Raw genomic sequence first — 25295 nt, 5'->3', positions numbered from 1 at the left:
AGGTTCTTTGGAGAATAGATACCTGAGGGCAAGACAATAAACTAATCAATTAATTAATCAGTCAATCAGTGGAATGGTTTATTGACCTCTATTACAAAGCCATCCCATGGTAAAGGTAAAAAGAAAGAGGACATTGAAGTTACCATTATAATAGCATTTGAGCAAGCATGCAGAACATCCAACCTTTCCACAAGTATAGTGAGATGCATTATACTTATGTTTAAAGTATATCATTATTTCTGAAGTTGTTTCTGTACCAATCAATTAACATATGTAATTCTTATGCGAATATGCTTTGCCTTTTCTCCTCTTCGGGGGCAACATGTTTTCTCTTTTAGTAATGTAAAACTGGACACGCTACTCCTAGAGGTGTGGTTGTGAGGTGAAGAAAGAGACTTGCGATATTCATTACGAGTGATGATATCACAAGGTTACTCAGTAGGTCCCATGATCCTTACACATACATATTCCCGTAAAAAGGTTTTCACTAACTGGTAAAGGAACGAGTTTTTGTACTACAAAATACTGTATACTGGTTGCGGAAATAATTTTTAGAACATAGGAACAACAAAACATACTCAAATATTCATTCAGTAGATTATGTGATCTTAAATGTGTTTCGTGCATTCAAGAGCTCTTCGCCCAAGGGGGAAAAATAACACAATCACTTACAAATTTCAGCACAGAATACTTTCTGACAACTTGTGTCCGTTGCAGTGATTTTTTTTTTAAATGCCCTATTCTTGTAATAAAAGAAGAAAAGAACCCAGGGAACCGCCTACGTAAGAGAGGCACAATAATCTGCATAGTGCCAAAACATATTCACACACATTCATGTCTTGTTCGTTTGGAAAAATTTCTTCACAGCACCCCTCTCCATATCTACAATAATAAAACTACGAGTGAACCAATGGCTGGGAAGAGGGAGGTCTTGTCCTGACACTGACTAGGATCTGGCTCTCATTGATTTGCTGTTATTGAAGCAAGTAAGAGTGGATGCTGCGGTCGGGAACTCAGAAGCTCCCTTCAGGCATTTCCTGGAACAGGCATTGCTCATACGGCCTTCAGTTTCAGAAACTGCACACAAACACTTTTGCCTCAGATCTGGAATAACTCCCTTGCTTTTGCATAAATAGGTGGACGTGCATTTCTATATTCTTTGTGGTGTTTTTCTTTGGAAGAAGCTCCGAATGATTGTTTGTCACACTGTTAATTACACAGAAGACTTCTCTAGGGACATTTCCCCCACTTTTCACTTCTACCGTCTTCACAGCATTATCCAGCCATCACTTAAGTGATAGCTTGTTGCTTTGATTATTTATTTAAGCACAACCAAGACTTTTAGTGTCTTCTGGGCACTATACATTGCTATCAAGGAAATATTCCAAAGGGGCATAGCCAATTAACTCTAAATCCAGTTTCGTTCAAGATTTTCATAGGTTATCTCAGTATGAATTATTTTTAAAAATATTTCTGATGTCATGGAGCCATTCTTGTTACCCCATCTGTTTTGTCAGCCTAACTCAGAATAAGCTGGTGCCCAATATCAGCACAGAAGGTTGGCTCTCAGAAACATTCACTGGGAAACATTCAAAGAGTTTAATAGGTGCTTAGCTTTTGCTTACATTCCTAAGAGTCTAAATCCCTAAGTGCAGCCTTAGTAATGTTTGTTTGGCATATTTATAGGCCACCCAACTCAAAATCACTCTGGGCAGCACACTTATTGCATAAGGTTTTCCCCACCATCACCATCACTTTGTGGTATACTCTCCAGAATCATAGCCAGATCCATCTTAAAGTCCTGATTTTATCTTTAAAGCCTGATAAGAATTAGGATCACATTCTTTAAATGTCTCCTTATGAGCCTAACCTTCAAATCAGCTAGTCAAGAAATCAGGCTTCCTTGGTGGTAGTCCAGAAACCCCTTCATGTTAATTTGGGTCTTAGGCTGTACAACTCTTTAAGCAACTAAAACCTCTTTCTTCACCTCTATTAGATTGGGATTATTTTTTAAAAAAAACAACCCTGAGAGTTCCTGCCCTTTGTGAGGTTCATGGAATCTGAACAAGACAGCAGATCTTTTCTGGTGGTTCATGCACTATGGAACATACATCTCCTGGAGGCTTAAAGGGTTCCTTATTTTCGGGAAGAACATTACAACCTTCCTATTCCTATTTCTATTTGGCTCCATTTGACTGGGCACCTCTCTCTATTAATTTACAGTTTTTGTTAGGTTGCACTGGTTCTCTTTGTATGACTTTTGTTTTCTTTGCTGTACACTCCCCACAGTCAAATGATTGGGATGGTTTATAAATGTTGTAAAACCAACCAACCAACCAATAATAAACTTCACAAAGTAGTCTGTATCCCAAAGGCTACCATATTGTTGCAGACAGGGGTGGGATGCGACAGGGTTAACTATCGGTTCGGGATTTATGAGCTTCCCTGCACGCTGTGAGCCATGCGCCTATAAATCGTCATCAGCATGCTGTGTGCAGAGATGCAGCCTTTGAAACAGCCCTCTTTTCCTGCTTTTTTAACTGCAGCTGTGCCTCGTTCGGCAGCTGAAGTTGAAAAATCAGGAAATAAAGATCAGGTAAGAGCCCGGGTGGGCAGGTGAGCAAACACATCAGCAGACATAGAACCGGTCGAACCGGTAGAAACCCACCCCTGGTTGCAGCCTTCCTAGCTCTTGCTTCTACAAAGATGTGTGAATAGATAGGGTTAAAATACCAATTTGGTAAACACTGAATTAAGTAGATAGTTCAATCTGCTTAGGCCCAGTAAAATAAAACAAAATTGTTTTATCAATATTTTTTACCAATAAAGGAGACAGGGAAGTGGATTTTTTTTGTTCATAAATCAAAATGTTAAGACTACATATTTTAGGAGCCTTCATGTTCCAGAATTAAAGTTCCACATCTTGGAGCCTGGTGACTTGGTGCTAAGATAATTTTTCTTCTTCCCAGTCCATTGCCTCTCTCACTATCGTATTAACCATGGTCAATTGAACAGGGGTCCTAGCAGAGACGGCTAGGATCATGTTGGTATTTGTAGGAGGTCAGGTATTCTTCTCCCTAGGGATAAATTTTGTTCCCTGTCCATGAACCAACCCCTGGCTGGGCCCCAGGACACAGTCATGACTCACCTTTTGCCATCTGGTTCCTGCATGCTTGGGAGCATAAATGCATGATCAATCAGCTTGGCCACAACCCCACCCTCCCATTTTGTACATATTTCCTGGAAGTGAGTTAAAGTCACCCTTTCCAGTTTTGGAGGAGGGTGGGAAATGAATCATTGTCTTGTTGCATGGATTCCATCCATAATATCTGCTTTAAGGAAGAGTTAAAGGATTTCAAAATAACTCAAAATTAACACCATTGCCAGCTTTTGACAAGGCACAAGACTATGGTCTAGAAAAAGGCTATAGTGAGCCGTGGCCCAAAGAAAAAGCTCCGCTCCTTTGAGGTTGACAGCAAAACCCCTAAGCATTCAGAAATTCAAGCAAGACCATTCATGCAGGAGATTGTATCACTGCAGATGTCTCAGTTGAAGCACACATCTAAAACAAGAATTAAAAATACATGCATAATAAGCAGAGGTGGTATTCAGCAGGTTCTGACCAGTTCTGGAGAACCTGTAGTGGAAATATTGAGTAGTTCGGAGAACCAGTAGGGAAAATTTGAGTAGTTCGGAATACTACCTCTGACTGTCGTCGTCCCCACAATCTATTCTCTGACTCCCAAGTCCCAGCTGGGTTTTCTTTTGTTGCCCTGCACTGGAGAATGGAGCTGGAAAACAGGTTAGTGGGGTGGGGAGAGAATGGAGATTTTGCAGTATCCTTCCCCTGCCATGTCCACCAAGCCACGCCCACCAAGCCAATGCCCACAGAACTGGTAGTAAAAACTTTTGAATCCCACCACTGATAATAATAATTTAAGACTTAAGTCAGAAGGAGTGCCTAGAATAAATTACATTTATACACAAAATGTACATATGCCTTTGAGTTTCGTTTGGCAGAAAAATAGAAGGTAAATATTTAAAATAAATATAGATTCAGCATATATGCTGAACAAAAGAAGAAGAAGAAATATTTGACATTTTAGAAATTATTAACCCATGGGAATATGTGGATGGAGACTAATGACAGTGAACCCAGGGTTAAGATCTCAAATGGTATACAAAGAATAAATATCCTTAACAACAGACAAGCACAAAATGTATGTTTGTGTGAAAAAGTGAAAAAGAAAATGTTGAAGGCTGAAAATTGTGATTACAGATACTTAGCACAAGAATAGGAATTAGGATTAACATCAGTTGTTATCTCTGAAAACATCTGTTTTATGTCAAAAAAATCAGAAGGATATCAAAATATTCTGGTACCACTTTTCTGATAAATATATTTTATCAAAAGGCATAAATTTTTCATAAGCTGCAGTTCATTTCACCAGATACACCATTTCCAAAAGGAACACATCTGGAATATGTAAAATACAAATCTTCAAACACAATCAGAAGGAGTGAATTTCAATAGTGAAATAACCTGTCCGTTATTCTCAGCCCCGCATTGGAATTAGTGGGAAATATCTCACTTGTATAGGCTGGTGACCTGAAACCATGGATAAAACAAGTGCTACAGCCACAAACTTACATATATATTCTATGCTCATTTAGGGTGATCATACCACTTACTGAAAGTGCAGAACTGGGACTGAAATCAGCAAACTTGTTTCTGACTTTCCTCTACCTAAATCTGAACAAGGCTATGATTAAAAAGAATTCTGTATGTCTCTGGAAATAATATTTTCCTCACCACTTACATCCATGAGCAGAAAGAATATGCATTTGTTCCTATTTGCAACTGGTCAGAAAGGCCCTGCTCTTGAGCTTTTTTGCAAAAATGGGGGATATATAATGTCTATGTAGGAAATAAAGAAACAGGAGTCCTTTGAGATGTTGTATGACCAGATTGTGATATGCTGGAGACAGATTTCTTCAAATAAAACTCGTACAATAATCCTGAAAGGGCTTCTCTGTCTTTTGGTCTGGGTGACAATTGCTGGGAAGAAGAAATCAAGTTGAGGCTCAGAAACAGGCCTTAGCATGGGGTTGTCTAACTTCTAGTACTTCAACTCTCCAGATTCACTAGCCAGCATCACTGGCTTGGGAATTCTGGGAGTTGAAGTCCACAGGTCTTAAAGTGAGGTTGGACACCCCTCTGCTTTAGAGAAATTCTAAGCATGAGCAGGGAATGTTAATTAAAATCTTATCATAAGGTGCCAGTTCCACTACAGAACACTGTGTCTGTGTCCTATTTAGTTTTGCAAACATACTTATTTTTTGGACTGTTTGCTTGTGCATTTTTTCTGCTGTAAAAAGAAAAAGAAATTTGCTCTTTTATTTGCAATTTTGCTCTTCTCCCACTGTTTTCATCTTTTTCTTGACAGATGTTTTGAGCTTAATACCAGCATAATAGGTTGAAATTCCCTTTCCTTCCAGGAAAAATTGCACTTAATACGTGATAAACTGAATTTGTAACAGCTATTGTAATCAATTTTTTTTTAAAAAAAAAAAATGAAGCTGCAAACACTTAGCATCTTCTATATGTCTTTGGTACCATCTAGTAGTCATTTGGACTTTTACACCTGGTGGTCTTAGTGTTGTGCATTTCACCACCACAGAGACTCTGTCAAGAGAAGTACAAACAAAATCAGGAAAACTACCCAAGATTGATTGTTATAGTTGTCCTGACTTAGCCTCCTGGAACCACCCCAAAAGGCTGATTCCTAGGAAATACAGTGGATAAGATCAAAAGCCACACAGCCTTTACCTGGTCGCATGCCAAAAAGTTGAGGTGGCCAGGAAAAAGAAGTAGCTCACAGTAGAAGAAAAAAATTAAACTTGCTGAAATTAAATCACACCATTATTAAACTAATTAAATATAGGTAATATGATTTTCTTCCCATGCAACTAATAAAAATAATTAAGATAATTCAATTTACTCCAAATATAGCAAATAATTTTTCTGTTCTGACATATTAAAAATTATAGTTCATCAGCAAAGTTTAGATGGATTAAGGCCTTGAGGGTTTGTCCTGAGACTGGCAGGAGGTGGGGTGAAGGTGCAGGCCTGCAACTGTGGCACCACAGAAGGTGTTGCCTCAAATGGAAATAGTAAGATTAAGTTTGAACATCTCTAGATGTTTGGAGCCAACTTCCAGACTTCCTTTTCATTGTCTGTTCTGGCTGGGACTGTTGTGAGTTGAATAAAAGATAACAGGATTCTATCAGGTGGCTAATCCCTAATTTAGAAGTACTACGCTCAGAATCGACATACTTCCCCAAACTAGGTAGTCTTTTCTGTGAGACGCACACCTGCCTGTGTCAGTGCTCAGTTTCAACAAACAAACAAAAATCCATGGTTATCACTTTCTGTTCTCCTTTTGCAAGAAATTCCTCCTTTGTGAGAAATCCCCAGTTTCTGTCTGACAAAGGAAAAGAGAAGGATCAAAACTGTCTACAAAAAAAGTAGATAGTGACAACATAGTGAAAATGATTGCATGGTTCAGGATTCCCACAAATTGCTATGTCTCTACTCCCAACATATTGTGCAGAAAACACTTGCCTAACAAGTTCTTTGAAACATCAAAACAACCCAAATACTTAATATTCTTCATTCCTTCATAATTGGGTAATAGAATGAGGCAAAACATCCACATTTATGCTAATACACTTTGTGCTCCCAATATGTTACCTTATCTTTAAATTCACTAAAATAAACAAATTAACCATTAAAACTCCATCCCCCTCTTTTTTGGAGAAAAGCCAACCCAACCATATCCAAGTCAATTTTACTCATGGTGCCACAGATGAACTAATTGGCTTACTCAAAAAGACGCAGCCCCTTCCAATTGTTGATTTGAACTCTGATTTCCACTATTTCAGCATGGTCATCTCATGTTTATTTGATTGCTCTGTTTATCACTTTCAGAATTATATAAAGCAGGGGTCTCCAACCGTGGCAACTTTAAGACTTGTGGACCTCAACTCCCAGAGTTCCTCAGCCAAAGCTCCAAAGCTCCAAAGCTGGCTGAGGAACTCTGGGAGTTGAAGTCCACAAGTCTTAAAAGTTGCCAAGGTTGGAGATCCCTGATATAAAGAGACAGATTCCTCTGTATGGAAACGTATGTAGTCATTGCTTGTTCCACAGGCCCTTTCTAAGGCCAAGCCAAGACCTTGGTTTCTATTTTTATGAGCCTGTACACCATATAGCATTTTTATGGATTTCCATTAGGCAAAGTTTTCCATTTGTTCCTTGATTTTACTGTATTCAAAGGCAGAACACAGTTTTACCATCTTAACTATTTTGTACTTGTCGTTTCTCCCTGAATAAATTATAAAAAGGCTACTACTTGCCATAGCAAAGTAAGAATGACAATGAACGACAATGTAACTTCTATACACATATGCACACATACCTTTGCTACATTTTGACTGCACTGGACTATTTGAAGCATGGAGTGGGGAATTGCTATGGTGTTTTTTTTCTCTCCTTAACATCAAATTCGAAGAGACCCAGCCCATTATTCAGGGCAGGGTCTGCTAAAACATTTTGGACAGATGGCGATCCAATCTCTGTTTGAAGCCAGTTCTACAGGTTAGAATACCTCTTACATCAAGAAGTTTCACTTAATACCTATTCTCAATTTAAATCCCTGCAGATCAACACTTTCTGGTCCCACCCTCTGGGACAAGAGAGAAAATATTATTCCCTCCTATTTAGATATCTAAAGATATCTCAGGTTTTTTTTGGTGTGTGGGCTAAACATATTACAGAGTTCTTCAGCTGTTCTTCATAGGACTTAATTTACAGCCCTCACCATCCTAGTAGCCCTTTTTTGAACTAAGCCAGATCTGTCAATGCATGGAGCTTCCCCTAAAGCAGAATAGAGGAAAACCATTACTTCCCATGAATTGGACTCCCTTGCTCCCATAAACACATTCCAAAACAGCATCTGTCATTTTAAGCAGCTGCATCACGTTGGCTCATGTTCAACTGATGAGCCAGTAAAACAGAGAGGTCTTTTTGTATGTAGTAGTACCCGTCCAGATCTCTCCCATACTATTTTTTGTCCCTTTTGTTTTCTTCTTGTTAAATTCTGCCTGGCTTGTTTCAGCCCTTTGTTTCAAGCCTATTTATATCCATTGGAGCTTTTCTTTCTCTTCCCTTCCTGTAAAGTTATAGTCACTCCTCCTATTTTGTATCCTCTTCAAATTTAATAATCAAACCCTTAATCCCTTCAGTCAGATCATTAATAAAAAAATGGTGAACAGCACAGGCCCCAGGACAAAAGCTAGTGATATTCCATTTAACACTATTCTTTTAGCTGATGTGGAACTATCGATGAATTATCTCTGGGTGTGATCATTCACATCTAGCCCATATTTTACCTTTTTTTTTTTTTACTGAATGAAAAAACGTTGTCTAACATGTTACTGAATTCAAGATTACACCAAGTTCATGGAATTCCCCTGATAAATTATACTAATGACTCTTGTCAAAGAGAAGATGTTTCTAAGACATTCATTCTACAATTCTTAATTGTTACATTCTTACTTATGTACTAACTGATATACTATTTAATTATTTGCCCAATACTCTTTCTCAGTGTAGCTGACAGACAGACTTGTCATTTCCCAAGTCTTCTTTCTTCCTAATTTTAAGGACAGGGACATTTAGCCATTTCAAGTTTTCTGAGATTTTATTTTTGTTTTTTACAAATAACTCAAGGAAGTGAACATATCCAACACACCTTCCTCCTAGTTTCCCCAGAACAATAACCCTGTGAGGTGGGTTGGGCTGAGAGAGAATAACAGCTGGCTTTCATGGCTAAGAGGGGACTTGAACTCACAGTCTCCCATTTTCTAGCCTGGAGCGTTAACCATAGACCAAAACAGCTCTCTCCTGGAATTCTCAAAGACTGTTGCAGTTCTGTGATCTCTTCCTGCTGTTCCTTCACTACTGTAGGATGTAGGATTCATTTGGCCTTGGAGATTTGAACTTATTAAATTAGCTAGGTGTTTACACTTTGTCCTTGTTAAGCTATAATTCCCTCCTACTAATGTCAAAATGTTGGCCAGCTAGGGCTTTGTTTCCCATATTGGAGATGACAAGACATAAAATACAAGATATTATACTTGCCATCATTCCTTTCTCCTCACAGTGTACCTAGAGCTTTTTTCCTTTGTTTCTGACATATTCACACACACACACAATCCACCCCCCTGACCTTGGGATATGACTTGCAAGCCTCAGCACATTCCCACTTTAGCCTTTCCAACACATATCCTACAGCTTTTGACAATTGCTTGGTATTTATTATTATTATTATTATTATTATTATTATTATTATTATTATTATTATTATTATTATTATTATTATTATTATTATTATTATTATTATTAATTGAATGCCCATCCTTCCATTTCTTATGCACATTTTTTTTTCTTTTCAGCATTTTAGAAAGCTCTGGGTACATCCATACTGGTCCCTTTGGCTGTCTCTCATCTTTTCTGTAGTAGGAATTGCATGTGATTGGGCCATCAGTATCTCTTCCATCCTTCCCAGATCTCTTTCATCTCCTTTATTTCCAGTCATTGGACCTGATTATCTGCTGCTTGAGTTCACAAAAACTCACTCTTCTGCAGCCTAACACATAAGTCTGTTTCTTTTCTATTCTTCTTTGATTAACCCTTACTAAAAAAGAAAGCAATGTAGAAACAAAAAAAAGCAAATGCTTTCTTTCTCTCTACTGCTTCAGAGGATCACAGGAAGCTCACATATTGATGAAAGCATCCTCCATTATATGTACAAGACGCATCCGCATCTCCAGTGCTTTCATTTCCAGTCCTTTCAAAGCAGGTGCAAACTGACCTGCAATCATTTCCAATGCTGCCAACCTTGAAATGCAGCAAACATGTTGAGATGTCTAAGCCAGTCAATGCTCCTTCGAGCTCATCAATGGCGGGGGGGACAGAATCATTTAATCAGTGACCTAACCTTGTACCCTGCCTCCCATACTAGCTAAATAAATAGCTCCTAACAATACACTCGTGTTACTAGGAAATATTTTATTTATTTATTTATTTATTTATTTGATTTGCCAATTGTTTACAAGATAATAAGTATAAGTGTATACATAGTTGTGAATACATGAAATGGGTACATATAAGAAAAATAAAAGAATAAGAGAAACAATAGGACAGGGACGGTAGGCACGATGGTGCGCTTATGCACGCCCCCTACAGACCTCTTAGGAAAGGGTGAGGTCAATAGTAGACAGTCTAAGGTTAAAGTTTTTGGGGTTTGGGAAGAAACTACAGAGTCGGGTAGAGTATTCCAGACATTGACCACTCTATTGCTGAAGTCATATTTCCTGCAATCAAGTTTGGTGCGGTTTACTTTGAGTTTGTATCTATTGTGTGCTCTTGTGTTGTTATGGTTGAAGCTGAAGTATTCACTGACAGGTAGGACATTGCAATGTATGATTTTATATACCATGCTTAAGTCAGACCGAAGACGGCGTAATTCAAGGTTTTCTAGTTCTAGAATTTCAAGTCTGGTGGCATAAGGTATTCTACAACGAGTAGAGGAGTGGAGAACTCTTCTTGTGAAATATTTCTGGACTTTCTCAATTGTGCTAATATCAGATACGTAATGTGGGTTCCAGACTGATGAACTGTATTCGAGTATTGGTCTAGCAAATGTTTTGTATGCTCTGGTTAGTAGTGTGATATTACCAGAGCAAAAGCTACGTAGGATTAGGTTAACAACTCTTAATATGCCTTTTTGGCTATGTAGTTGCAGTGGGCTCTAGCACTTAGATCATTAGAGGTGAGTATTCCAAGGTCCTTTACAGAGCTTGGGTCATCAACAAGTTCTTGACTATTCAGCTTGTATTTTATTTTCTGATTTTTTTGCCAATATGTAAGACAGAGCATTTATTTGTTGAGATTTGAAGTTGCCATTTGTTTGACCATTCTGATACATAGTCAAGATCTTTTTGTAGGGTAGCAGTATTGTCTGTGGTATTGAACAGCTTTACATCATCAGCGAAGAGAACGCAATTGCTCTTAATATGATCACAGAGGTCGTTTATGTAGAGTATGAAGAGAGTTGGTCCTAGAACACTGCCTTGGGGAACACCACTATTGACAGGTACTGGATTTGATAGGGCGCTTCCGATTTTGACCATTTGTTGTCTGTTTGACAGGAATGCTTCTATCCAGTTATTCAGTTGTCCAGAGATACCATAGGATTTTATTTTTAGGAGTAGTTTGTCGTGTACCACTGAATCAAAGGCTTTACAGAAGTCTATGTAGATTGCGTCTATTGCTTTGCCCTGGTCGAGTTGTGTCGTCCATATGTTTTTGCAGTGTAAGAGTTGTAGATTACAGGATAGTTTTTTCTGAAACCAAATTGTTTATTGGAGAGTAGGTTATTTGTCTCTAAGTGGAGGATGATGGATTGGTTAATAATTGATTCCATGACTTTACAGGTGACACAGCATAAGGAGATTGGTCTGTAATTTTCAACTAGGCTTGGGTCTCCCTTTTTGAAGATGGGGATGACTGTGGCTTGTGACCATAGGTTAGGCAAGGAGCTGGTCCTGAAAGATTTTTCAAAGATTATGCTTAGAGGTTTGGCTATGGCAGTGGATAGCTTTCTTAAGAAGTAGGCACATATTCCATCCGGTCCAATAGATAGAGATGGTTTTAGATTGCGTAGTGATTTTTCAACATTGTCTTCTGTGAAATTGATATGTATTAGATCATTATTGTTATCTGTGGTACAGCTAGGAAATACTGGGCATGATCCATTGCTGTTTACAAATACTGAGCCGAAGAATGTGTTAAAGATGTTGGCTTTAATGGTGTCGTCGTTGCAGTCTTTACCATCAGGTCCTATCAAGGGAGGGATGGACCTGAGTCTTTTAGTTTGTTGTTTACAAAATTGTAAAAAGCACGGGTGGAATTGGTGCTTAGAAGGTTTTCCTCTTGTTTAATGTGATAATTGGTGCATTCGGTCTTTATCTGGTGGCATAAATTTTTGTATCGGTTTTGAAATTGGCAACGTGACCAGATTTGTTTTTCCTCCAGAGTGATCTCTTTTTGGATTGAAGTTTCCTTATTGATATGGGTAATCTGCTTTTTGTTTTGTTTTGGGAGTTGTTGTTGGTACATATAGTTTGATGACTCTTTTGACTTCAAGTAAAAATATATTGTAATGGTCTTCAACAGTATTGCATCCAGTGAATAGAGATTGCCAATCCAGGGATGAGAGATCGTTGTCTATAAGATCATAGTTGCCTTTTTGAAGTTACAATTGGGGATTACATCATTTTGGTGATTTTTGTGTGGACGTATGTTGAGACAAAAGTCAATCATATTGTGGTCACTACTGGAAAAGGGTTCTTTAGTTTGTATTCCGTAAATTAAATTCAAACTATTGCAGAAGATGAGATCTAGGCAGTTGTTTAGTCTAGTGTTGTTGGTTACTAGTTGTTCCAGTCCCAGATTTGTAATAGCATTGTAGAAGGTTGTGCGTATGATTTCAGTTGTACAATCATTTAGGGTCCAGTCAATATGAGGTAGATTGAAATCACCAAGAAAGATAAAAGGGTATGGGCAGGATGCAGCCCATGTTAGTAATGTATTTAGCTTGTTTACATGTTCGATGTCATAATCAGGTGCTCTGTAACATAGTAAGAATCGAATTGTGATATTTAAGGATAGTTCACAGATGATGGTCTCAGGAAGAGCAAGCTCCTGGGTAACTTGGATATTTTTTAGATGTAAGTTTTTTATAGAATATAGCAACACCACCTCCTCGACGATTTTCACGATCTGATCGGTAAACATGATAGTCTCTTACTGTGGTAATGGAGTCGGGAGAGATGCATTGAGCCATGTTTCACAGACAAATATAATGTCGAAGTTAGCCATATTTAGGAGGATGAGAAATTCAGGTATTTTATTCACGAGGCTTCTTGCATTGAGTAGTTTGCATTTAAGGCCAGCAGTAGTTGGAATTGAGGTAGTTGGGGCGTGCGTGCCTAGTCTTGGGTGATGGTGGATCGGTTGAGGTAGGGTTGTGGTTGAGGGTAGAAGCTGAGTATTGGGTTGCGTGGCTTACTTTTGATACCATACAAGTAGTCTTCAATTTATCATAACCTGCTTAGCGACCACTCAGTTACTACGGACCCTCCAAAGGTATTTGCAACTCAGTTCTAAAGTTCCAGTGGCTGCTCTCTGCCCCAGGGTCATGTTACATTTCGGGTGCTAGGGCACGGGTCCACATTTAAGCTGTTTGCAGTGTCCTGCAGTCATGTAACTGTGATTTATATTTTTGCTGAAAACAAATGTTTATTTCCACACAGCAAACAATGGGTTCATTTAACACTGTGGCAGTTGCTTAACAACTGTGGTGGTGGCTTTAGCCCCGTGGTATTCACTTAATGCTCGCCACAAGAAATGGTCATAAAATCAGGTCGATCACATGATGATCTGCTTTACAACTGTCACAACCATAACGGGCAAGTTCTATTATGGGCATAAGTCAAGGATTATCTGTACTAGGTTGTTTATGAAAGCAACTGAAGCTGTTAACATTAATAGCATTTTATACAGTTGCAGTAGAACCTTTTCCCACTGTCCTTATACATGGTTCTGTGCCATCTGTTATAGTGGCTGGAGTGAGAGAGAAGATCTTCTAAGTAATGAAGGAAAATGATAATATTTCCAATTTAAAATACAGGCAACATTGCTCTGGGCTGACAAGGGTTCTAATTGTCTGTGTACATGCTTTGGTTTCTTCTGGAGGATTTTGTGCCTTTCTTGAGCCATGCAGAAGAGGCCCACAGAGGCCAGATTTCCTGCCAAAGTGGGTCATCCCCAAATATCAACAATTGGAAATAATATGCCAATTTTACTCCAGTTTCAAGTGGAGAAAATGCAGCTACTGTATTTTTTTAGGATCAGAAGGGGAAATGGTCGAAAAACTCCCACTTTTCATTTACCAAACAGTAATCTTGGATTAGTGACTTAGTAGAGGACAGATAGTGTGCACCTGTACAGACACATACTTTAGGGCAGTGGCCCCCAACCTTTTTTGTGCCACGGCCCGGTACCAGCATCACAAAATCATCCGCGGACCAGTACCGGCATCAGCACGCATGACAAGGCAAGGCGAGCCGAGCGACCAGCCAGCCAGCCATCCCCCGCTTCTCCCCACCACCTTCAACTCCTCCTTTGTACCTTTGTCGATGGGCTTCGCTTCGGGATGGCTTTGGGATGGTTGCTCGGCTCGCCTTGCCTTGGGTGCTGAAAGAATCCTCGTGCCTTAGTTTCGTTCGAAGCCCTCCCCCCCTTCGATGAAACTAAGGTGCGAGGATTCCTTCAGGACCCAAACGCCGCTTTCCAACTGGAAAAGCTCACCCGGAAGCACTTTCTCGTCAAACAAGATGGCGGCGCCCAGCAAACCGGCGGCCCGGTAGGAAATGTTCCACGGACCGGGACCGGTCCACGGACCGGTGGTTGGGGACCCCTGCTTTAGGGAAAATGAAAAAATCCCCTTCCTTGACAGGTGTGTGCCATTCTGCTTCTAAGAAAATAAAGTTCTCTCTTGTGTCAACAAAGTGAAAAAAAGAAAGAGACTGGAAAAGGAAATTTTCTAGAATCACTTTGACTCTGAATTCCCCTCCAGTGCAGAGATTAAAGGTCTAGCTATGATCTGTGAAGTAGACAATCTGTGGCTGACAAATACAGTAAAGTGAAACAGCAAATGAAGAAATAGGATGTGAGGAACAGGGAAGAGGGACAATTTATAGAACAGGGTAACAAAAATCCAGATTCATCAGGTTTACAGATCATCCTGTGAGATTTTCAGTGCACAAATTATAATTACTTCTTAGGGATGATACACTTAACTTTCCACACATTCAGATCTTTCTTTCTTTCTTTCTTTCCTGCCTCAAGTTGAAATATCCACGCACCTTCTTTCTCCTATTTTCCTCACAATACTTGTAATATAGTGAGCTGGGCAGAGTGCCCCAAAATGATCCAAATGAGTTAAAGGCAGGATTAGAATTCCCTGTCTCCCACTTTTTAGTCTGGTACCTTAACCACTCAACCAAACTGGCTTTCTTATATTTAGGCATTCATCCTTGTATGGTTAGGAGCTGGAATAAGGAACCTCACAATTCAGTTCTTCTTTGGATTCAATTCATGAATTATTTGTCCCTGCTGAATTTTGGCTAGTAACAGAATTGAGAAACCTCTGGATCAGTTTCAATACCTGGGCTTAATGCTACAAAACATATACAGGTAGTCTTCAACTAGAAACCATTCGTTTAGCAACGGTTCAGAGTTAAAACGGCACTGAACAAAGTGACTTATGACCAGTCCTACAACTGCTGTAGCATCCCCATGGTTGTATAATCCAAATTCGGGGCACTTGGCAACCAGCATGTATTTATAATAGCTGAAGCACCCTGAAATCATGTGATCACCCTTTGCAACTTGCTCAGTCAGCTTCTGACAAGCAAAATCAATGGAAGAAGCCAAATACACTCATTGATCACAATGGTTCCCTTGACAACTGTAGCAAGAAAGATAATAAGAATGGGTGGAATTTGTTTAATAATTGATTATTTAGCCACCAAATCCTGGCCCCAATTTTGATTGTAAGACCTGTATGAAACATAATAGGTTGCAGACATAATTTTGATTGCTTTTTTCATGAAATTCTTGTAAGATAATCCTAGTCAAGCTTCTCATAGCATTATTACTTCGATCAACTCATTTCTGAAGCATTCTATCAAATGATACTTTTGTAAAATTTAAAAAAAACTCATTTATTTCAGAATGCTTGTTAGCAGTTTATTCCACTTCAGTATTTATTATTCAGTTTATTTGTTCAGATGGCATTGTAGCTTCCAAAAATCCAGTACGAATAGAGATTTTGGAGGAATTAATTGTACTTCCTAAGCCACTAGCCCTTTTTAATAAGAAATTGATGAAATTGGTATTTATTCATCTTCAGGGATAATGAGCTGGAACATTCTGGCTTAGTAAACTAAGAGAAAATTGCATTAAAACAATATAAAATTTCTACAATCTTCTGATGAGTTTAAGATAATGCTTCTGGTTTATTTAATGCCTGAAAAACATATTAATACCAGTTAGTTACACTATACTTATTGTTGGAAATATAATTCAGTATTCATGAACAACTCTGATGGCTAGATCTTCTTCTATTATTGTCCCTTTTTCTGTTGATATCAACAGAATAATTCATATGATTTTGGATTTTTGGATTAATAACAGTGTATTAGAATGCATATGTTCTTCTTGGCTAATAGAGCCATGGATTTTTCAGAAATTGGAGTTGGCTCAAAGAATTAACACTAGAAAAATGCAATAATGAATTTTTGATATATTTTCTGTCAACTTTGAATTAGTATTTTTAAATCATGGGACAATGAAGAATTTTCAATATGAATAGAAAGTCTTAGAATTGTTGAGTTCCTAACTTTTCAAGCCTTTTTCTCCACTTTGGTGATAATGAAGTTTGAAATTAACATTGAGACATTAGTACTGTTGTATCTATTTACACATTATTTTTGTTAATTCATTTAGCACAATAAAATTGTAAGAAAATGCGTGTCTTGTCTCTCAAGAAGCAAATTTCTCAGTGATGACAACCAAATCAGCAAATGCAAAGGTGACACATATTAAACAAAATATCCAGTAACCTACAATTTAATACACTCTAATTAGTTTTTAGAAGTAGCTATTAGAATTTCATTATTTTGTAAAGAACATGTAAGCTCTCTTTTGTTAAGGAGAATATGAGACAGTCATTGCTTCCAGACACATGTCTAGACATCAATAAGTAAAATATTACCAATCTGCACCTTGTGGGGAATGACATTGCAATCTTCAAGGAAACAAGAAGCCATCTTACTAATGTATGATCTTACTAACTGTATGAAAAGATATGCCTTAGTCAGCCCACGTTCACCAATGGAAAAAACTTTGCTTTTCTCATGTGTCAGTTCCACAGAAATGATAATTTTGCATGATCATAAGGATCAAGTCAGTATAGATATGCTGTTGCACTCCATGTCTCTCTAGCAGCTAATATAGGGTAGTCTTCGACTTATGACAATTGTGCCCAGTATTTCTGTTGCTAAAGCAAGACAGTTGTTAAATGAATTTTGACCCATTTTACAACTTTTTTGCCATAGTTGTTAAGTGAATCACTGCAGTTGTTAAGTTAGTAACACAGTTGTTAAGGAAACCTGGTTTCCCCACTGACTTTGTTTGTCAGAAGGTTGCAGAAGGTAATAACAGGAACTCAGGTCACGGCAAACTTCATAAATATGAGTCAGTTGCCAAACATCTGAACTGTGATCATGTAATTGTGGGGATGCTGCAATAGTCATAAATAAGTGTAAAAATCGGTCATAAGTCAGTGTTTTCAGTCCCATTGTAATTTTAAACAGTCACTAAATGAACTGTTTTAAGCTGAGGACTACCCGTAGTAGGAAGGAAAAGTGCTTAGTTTTCAAGGCAATTGAACTCTAATGTACAGCAGCAAAGAATTGCCAAATATTCTGATCCCAAGAGAGCAAATTTCCAGTATGCATATGCTTAGCCCAAGAAATGCCCTTCCTTAACCAATATGACTTATGATAGAAAGTCACACTAGGGCAGGGGTAGGGAACCTGCACTAGGGAAATTGAAACCACCTAAACTGAAAACTGAAGCTACTAAGTGGAAAAACCAGGGGGAGAATTTCCCCAAACAATGTAAGGCATCACTGAAAATATGTTTCTCGGGGAATGTTAAGGGTGCTATATCTTGTCTATGGCAAAATATTAATTTTTAAATCATCCATTTCGATCAAATTATTCCAAGAGTCACATATGCAATATATATCTCGTCAATGTTGGCTGATATTTCTAATAACAAAGGATTCAATTTTTCATTTAATCAACTGATTAAAAAATACTTTAGATAGAACTGCACACAAGATAAGTTATTTCCCAGGACACCATCAACCAGAAAGTACCCAGAAATTCAAAGGGATCAGTTCAGACTCGGGTCAGTGCGAATGTTGTGTATACGGGTGTGCACACAATATCTAAAAACAGCTCCAAAACAGTTTGTGATTGAATTAAAGAAGATCTAGCATATCTTTCAATATTTTAGGATTAGAAATAGGAGCGGGCTTGTGTCAATGGGTGCTTCAACATGCCTTTTCTTTCTCTGCAGTTAAGGGAGGACATCCAACCAACCAAACATCTTTAATTTAGCAGAGACTGGTACAATGGGGCTACTGTTTCTCTAAGCAAAAGTCGTATCTTTTCTTAAATTAAAAGTCAGGTGCTTGTTATGGCCTGTAACCTGCAACTGATTACAGATTTTTTTTTATATTTTTTGATTCCTGGTGACTGCCTTAATTAATTCCTACAGTTTTCTTGGCAAGATTTCAGAAGTGGTTGGCCGTTGCCCATTACCTAGAATTGAGACAGAGGTACTGCCCCAAAGTCACTTGGCTGGCTTTCTGCCAAGACCAAACTAGAACTCACAGTCTCCAGGCTTCTACCCTGATGCCTTAACCATCATTAAACCATCATTAAACTCACTCTTACAGACTTTTAGATGTGTGTGTGTGTGTGTGTGTGTGTGTGTGTGTGTGTGTATTGCATGCAGTAATCTACGTGAAATTATGGTATTTGATTTTAAGAGCTATGGTGGTGCAGTAGTTAGAATGCAGTATCGCAGATTAATTCTACTGACTGCCGACTGCCAGCAGTTCGAGTCCCACCGGTTCAAGGTTGACTCAGCTTTCCATCCTTCCAAGATCGGTAAAATGAGGACCCAGATTGTTGGGGGGAAATAGGCTGACTCTATAAACTGCTTAAAGAGGGCTGTAAAGCACTGTGATGCAGTATATAAGTAAGTGCTATTGCTATTTATCCAGTTTTTTCAAATATAGATTAATTGCCTATTTATTATATTTATATCCAACCTTTATTTTTGTACAACTCTACAGAATGGCCACATTCTGTTTCCCCCTCAACATCCTTGTGAGATGGATTTAGCTAAAAGAAAGTGACTGGCCCAAAGGCAATCAGCTGTGTTTTATATTGAAGGAAGGACTTGAACTAATGGTCTCCAGTTTCTAGTTCACCTCTACTACTAACTCTTGATTACACTGACATCTGAAATTCCCAAATCTGACTAGTATATATTTCCTAAATATATCCTTTCAATTAGTTCTTCTTGCACTAAAGTTTTACTAAGAAAGACTAAAGCATTATTACATTTTCAAATGGTATAAGAGATACTATGCAATCCAGCTCTCTGCATACCTCCTCAGAAGCAAGATTCATTAAATCTCGGGTTTCAAACTCTTCTTTTAATATATATATTTTACTGAACTCTGGTTAACAAAAATATCAAGTATGTTATTTACATAATGTAACATCTGAAATAAAAAAAAGATCGTTTAAAATACAAAAAAATTATAGAAGAAACAGCTACTCTACACATATAAATTTACTATACAAATTTATCATAGATATAAAATGACACAATATTAATCTATTGCTACGGAGATAAACTAGAAACTCCATTCATGTTTGACAGAACCTTCCTTTCATTATTTTAACAGTGCTTTATCTAATGTAGAAATGGAAAGAGTCTTTCTTAATTCACATCTCAAGTAAATCTTGGACTACAAACTTACCCATCCTTATCTTAACTAGAATAAGTTGTAATGACCTCAATCATATTTTTGCATAGATTGCCATAGGACAGGATGGTACATTTCTTTAACAATTCTGAACTACAGTACAGAAATTTGCTTATTTCCAATTCTCCGGATGTCTGCTATTTAACTCCATAAATGTAAGATTGCTTACGCTTAACCTTTTAAAAGCTTAGAAGTATTAGTTCCCTGATTACATTTAATTCTAATTTTTTTAGTATGGTGAGTTTTAATAGTGAAACAGTCAACTTTGGTGTATGCTATTTGTTAACTCCAGATCCTGCTGAGATGAAAGGTATTTTCCTCTATGCTATGTTCAATAGGAGTATGTTTTTCCAATATTTGTCAATATATGCGTAACCCTTGAGTCACAACTGATTACACATCTACTATTGTGGAGGGCATGGCCTGAGAGTAACAGCTGGAACGGGAAATACCTCAAGTTGTACCAGTTATTGGCATGCAGAATCCATCACATGGATATGATTCAGTTAAGGTAGATTTGTCATGGTGCACTTACGCTATTTATATGGATCATCGACACAGAAGGGCGTTGATAAAGGGATCAAAGTAGCAGAAAGCCTCAGGCCACCAATGACGGCCACCTCTGAGATTTGCTCCAGGATGTAATATGCCTTTTGCTTTTTGAAAATGTGGCCACTTCCTGCAGCAAAAGGTTGCAGACATCTGCTCAACTTGAATTGGGGATTTTCCAGCAAGGGGATGTCCTCCTCACAAACCATTGATCTTATCTTGCCAATAAATCTGAACATGTCATGGACAACAACCAATTATTTGCATGCATCAAAGCACACTTCTGCCTGACTATGAAGCTAAAGGCACCAAACCTAAATCAAAGAAAAAGGAAGAAGCCAATCGTTATTTTTCTTTGCAAAAGAGGTGGGGGGAGAGAGAGAGAGAGAGATAGAGAGAGAGAGAGAGAGAGATCTCAGTTGTTTTTAAATTCTGGATAAAAAGAACAATTTTGAAGGAATAAAAAAAGTATTAAAACATAGGTTCCAAATGGGTATATATTTTGTATTTCAGTTTTCTATTACAAGAAACAAGATTTATATTTGGTTTCTTTCTGTAACAAATAGCAGCACAAAGGAGAGGGCAATGTGGATTATGAAAATGACATTATGGGGAATATTAACCTCCTGACATAAAATGTTGCTGTCCCATTCCAGCTTAGTGTCAGTTGCTTTAGTCCTTGAAAAAGACTTGATTTGAACAAAGATTCACCTTTCTCATATTTAATTTAACTTCAGAATAAGTGTACAGTTGAAAGGGAATCTTGGTAGAAATAATCAGATTGCAGAATTAGGAATACCCATAGAGTCATAGATGAGAATATATATATATACCAGGAACAAACAAACAAAAAAGTATTACAAGAGTTCAGAAGAAGTCCCAGAGGTGGATGCTAGATGCCTATCTAACAAGAATTATGATCAATAACAGATCACTGACATCATGTAAATGCCTTCGAATGTTAATGTTATTATCACACTGAAATTAGGCTGAGCTAAAATCTTGGTGAGTCAGTTTGGTGTAGTGGTTAAGGCATCATGCCAGAAACTGGGAGACCAGGAGTTCTAGTCCTCCCTTGGGCACAAAGCTAGCTCACTTTCTGTTGTAGGAAGGAAGCAGGAGGAGCCTGGGGAAGATGAAGAATGATGCTGTACATTCATACCCTCCAGAGATGATCAGTGGCTCATTTTCGCGCCAGGGCAAGTTATTTCTACAGATAAGCCATAAGATAAAGGGTTCCACGCTGAACAAAGGTTTAAGACAAAGATGTGTGAATCTTCTTAGTTGAACAAACATACAAACAATATTTGTGGTTCTGTTAAAGGTGTATGTTTTGGGGATTTGAACGTGCATGTACTTTTGTATGCAGAGGATGCTCTGTGGTTGGTTGAGAACCCGGAGGTCTGGTAGGGAATATTAGACAGGTCATTTGAGGCAACAAGGAACATGGGTCTGAGAACCTGTCTGTGCAACATGAACATAGTTGTGTTCGACAAAGAAGATGGAGTACACAATTAATGGCAAATTGAGTGAATCAGGTCCTAAAAGCAAAATTATAAATGGCCCAAGCGTAGAGCAAATAGAAGAATTTATGAACCTTGATGGAACATTTACTAACAATAAAAAGAGATTGGAGACATTTTAAGTCATGCAGTTTCTGGTGGGAAGGTAATAGGCACTTTGTGCTTTATTATAATCTTAAACCAGAATTCATGCATATGTGAAGTTTAACCAAAAAGAAAGAAAGAAAACTGTATGACTGCATTAAGCATATACTGCATGTTACTTTAATGCCACCAAATGTATTGGCTGATATAACCTGGTGGTTGAGTTCACATTGTAGCTCTTTGATTCTAATCCACTGTTCAATCTTCTTATTTTACACTTGATTTTAGAAGGTATTCAAGGAGACGTCCAGTGGGCACAAAGCAAGCTCTCTTTCTGCCGTAGGAAGGAAGCAGTGGCAAACCACTTCTGAAAAACTTTGTCAAGAAAACTGCAGGGACTTGTCCAGGCATCTCCCTGAATCAAACACAACTGAACAGAAGAAAAGAAAAACTCAGTAGAAAAAAGCCCAAAAGGAACAACCCCACCTTGTGACACATGCATGGTTTTGATTGAGTGAAGATTTTACTCCAGCGCTCCCACAACAAGGACGTTTAGGGAAGATGGGGGAGGGGGAGGTCCCCCCCTCCCAGGGACAGGTGCAAAATTTCCTATTAGGTAGTCACAGAGAGAAACCACATTTGTCAGAATATGGAACAGGTAGACTTTCCATTAAGGAATGGTAAGTCAGGCCACCCATGTAGTAACAGGCCACCCATGTAGTAACAGACACTAGACAGAAGGTGATTTCTTACTTTTTCCCATTTCTGTGATGTGGTGAAGCTCAGGGCAAGCTTGGCATCAGCACTTGTTGTATTTGGGCTGAACCACTGCTGCATATCTTAAAATAAACATGAACATTTCTTGGAACACCCCCTGTATAATGTTGTTCCAGGACATAGTAGGAAATCACAGCAAGGGAAATGGCTAAAACCTGTGGCACTTTGAGGAGCAATGTTGCTGTTTCCATCGGTGGCACTAAATACAAGAAAGCTCATTGGGAGGGAGGAGAAATTAAATCATCAGAGAATATGATGCCAAAGATACCTTCAAATCTGGGACAGGCCATGAGTCATAGCCTCTCCGGCAGAAAAGCGGATAAATCCGGAGTTGTTTTACAGTACATGGTCATCATGGGAGTTGATTGCTTTTACCTTACTGTAAATCAAACTAGAGAACAAATATCCCGTTATTTAGCCCAGTTTAATACAAACCCTATCCCAATAAGAGCACGTTAAGACTTTATTTATTTATCTGCACAACAAGCCTATTGAATAAACTGTTCTTGTTAGCTCTGGAAGCGTGGGCGCAAGGAACGGAGATGAGACATCGAATAGTGACTCAACTCTTTAATAGTGACTTCGGAACAGAGCAAATAGCTAAGGCAGCAGCAGCTCTTTTATAGAGCTGGCTGCTGTCACAACAACCAATGATTTGAGTTTGCCGCTCTAAAAAGCGTCCAATCGGAGGCGATCCGCTGCCAGCCAATCAGATCAGTCAGAAACGACCAATCACGATTCGCTATTCGCGGGCCAATCCGAAGTGCAGGATTACGAGCCTGCTGTGGAAGAAAAACTATTAGGATTTTAAACGAACGCGTTTGCTTAGTTCGTAACACCCCTCCCCCCTAGGTTCCGTCTGAGGGGTGGGGTGACATATTCTCGCAAATAGGCAGGTCGTTTCACCTGTCTGCTTGATTTGCGCTGTTCCACCGGCTTCGGTCCTGGTTCTGGTTCCGGTGGGCTGTTTGCTGAGCTGGGTGGTGAAGACGGTCCCCCTGCTCCGTTGGATGACTCGGGGCTGTCATCACCACTTCCGTCAACGTTGTCATTCGGGTTCCTTGGACTTGCTTCTATGGCGGTGCTGCTTCGCGGCGAGGCAATCACCCGACTAGGTCCTCCATCGGAAGGTGAGTATCCCATGGTTGGTTGTGCAGTCTGCTGAGTTTCAATTATCGGATCGTCTGCTATTTCTTTTTCGGCCCCCTCGATTTCCCTTCCCCCCCTGGTTTGAGAGTCAGAGGTTGAGCTGGGGTTAGGTGCCAGTCTGGAGCGGAGCTGGTCTATGTGGCGCTTCCATAACTTCCCATCAACAGTTTGTAAACAGTAGGATCTGGGGCCCGTGAGTTGAGTTATGGTAGCGGGGACCCACAATGAGAAGTTTTTTGCAAAGACCAAGTCGCCTACCTTGAAAGCCACTTGCTGCTGGATCCCAAAGGCTTTTCTGGCGTGTAGGTAGGGTGTAGGCGATCAAGGTGTGAGCGAAGTTTCCGGCCCATCAGGAGTTCGGCCGGGGTTCTGTTTGTGGTGCTGTGTGGGGTGATGTGTTGGAGGAGAAGCATTCTGGTTACTTTGTCATCAATATCCCCATGTTCCATCTTGTGTAAGGTCTTCTTTATGAATTGGACCATTCGCTCAGCCCTGCCATTGGCCACAGGATGAGCCGGCGATGTTAAAGCATGGCGGATGCCCCGGTCTGCTAGGTACTGTTCAAATGCCAGGGCAGTGAACTGGGGGCCATTATCTGAGACTAAAACGTCCAGCAACCCGTGTGTAGTGAATAGTCTATTCAATTTTTTAACGACTGCTTCTGTGGTGGTGCTTTTCATTTTGTGGACTTCGAGCCAGTTGGAATAGGCATCCACTGTTATAAGAAAAGTGTGCCCTTTGGTGGGTCCCGCAAAATCGATGTGGATACGGGACCAGGGGCCACGAGGTGCTTCCCACTCAGTTGGAGTTGCCTTTGGTGGGGCAGCGCAAATTTCCTGGCACTTGTTGCATGTGGCCACCCAGGCTTCTATCTGCTTATCTATACCTGGCCACCACATGTAGCTTCGTGCTAGTGCCTTCATTCGCACGATGCCTGGATGCCCATCATGCAACATTTTTAAGACCTTATGTCGTAGCTTCTCAGGGATGACGACTCTGTCTCCCCACAAAATGCAGCCCTTTTGAGAGAACAGTTCAGTCTGTCGGTTTTTGAAGGGTGCAAAGGTGTCGTTGGGTTCGTTTTCAGGCCAACCTCGTTCCACCCAGGTGAGGACTCATGCCAAAACAAGATCCTTCTTTGTTTCTGCGGCGATGTCTCTGGCAGTCAGTGGTGGTGAAGGAAGAGTTTCAATTTGGAGTGCAGTTAGGGTTGGAGCTGGATCATCTATGGCTTCTGGTAGCGGAGAACGACTCAAGGCGTCAGCGTGGGGAATGGCTTTCCCCGGGCGGTGTTGCAGTTGATAGTCATATGCAGCTAGAAACTCTGACCAACGTGTCATTCTTGGCGATAGGATGTGGGGAGTTGGTTTGTCTCCCGCTAAAATGC

The 25295-nt window shown here is 39.3% G+C and overlaps 2 long non-coding RNA genes across 2 annotated transcripts in view; one reads left to right on the top strand and one right to left on the bottom strand.

The window, feature by feature from the left end:
* The window catches only part of LOC148132203 (uncharacterized), a 34861-nt gene extending 12011 nt beyond the window's left edge, over positions 1–22850 (top strand). The window contains exon 2 of the long non-coding RNA XR_015747690.1: positions 22274–22850. This is a non-coding gene — a long non-coding RNA (uncharacterized LOC148132203). The remainder of the gene's footprint in view (positions 1–22273) is intronic.
* LOC148132202 (uncharacterized) overlaps positions 1–25295 on the bottom strand; it is a 63055-nt gene that overhangs the window by 21957 nt on the left and 15803 nt on the right. Inside the window, exon 3 of the long non-coding RNA XR_015747689.1 lies at positions 22195–22397. This is a non-coding gene — a long non-coding RNA (uncharacterized LOC148132202). The remainder of the gene's footprint in view (positions 1–22194; positions 22398–25295) is intronic.

The sequence above is a fragment of the Notechis scutatus genome, chromosome 2 (assembly GCF_049901735.1).
Source record: "Notechis scutatus isolate UNSWTSFEM ecotype Mainland chromosome 2, rNotScu1.2, whole genome shotgun sequence".
In the NCBI taxonomy this organism is placed as follows: domain Eukaryota; kingdom Metazoa; phylum Chordata; class Lepidosauria; order Squamata; family Elapidae; genus Notechis; species Notechis scutatus.
This window is presented reverse-complemented; position numbering and strand designations above follow the sequence as displayed.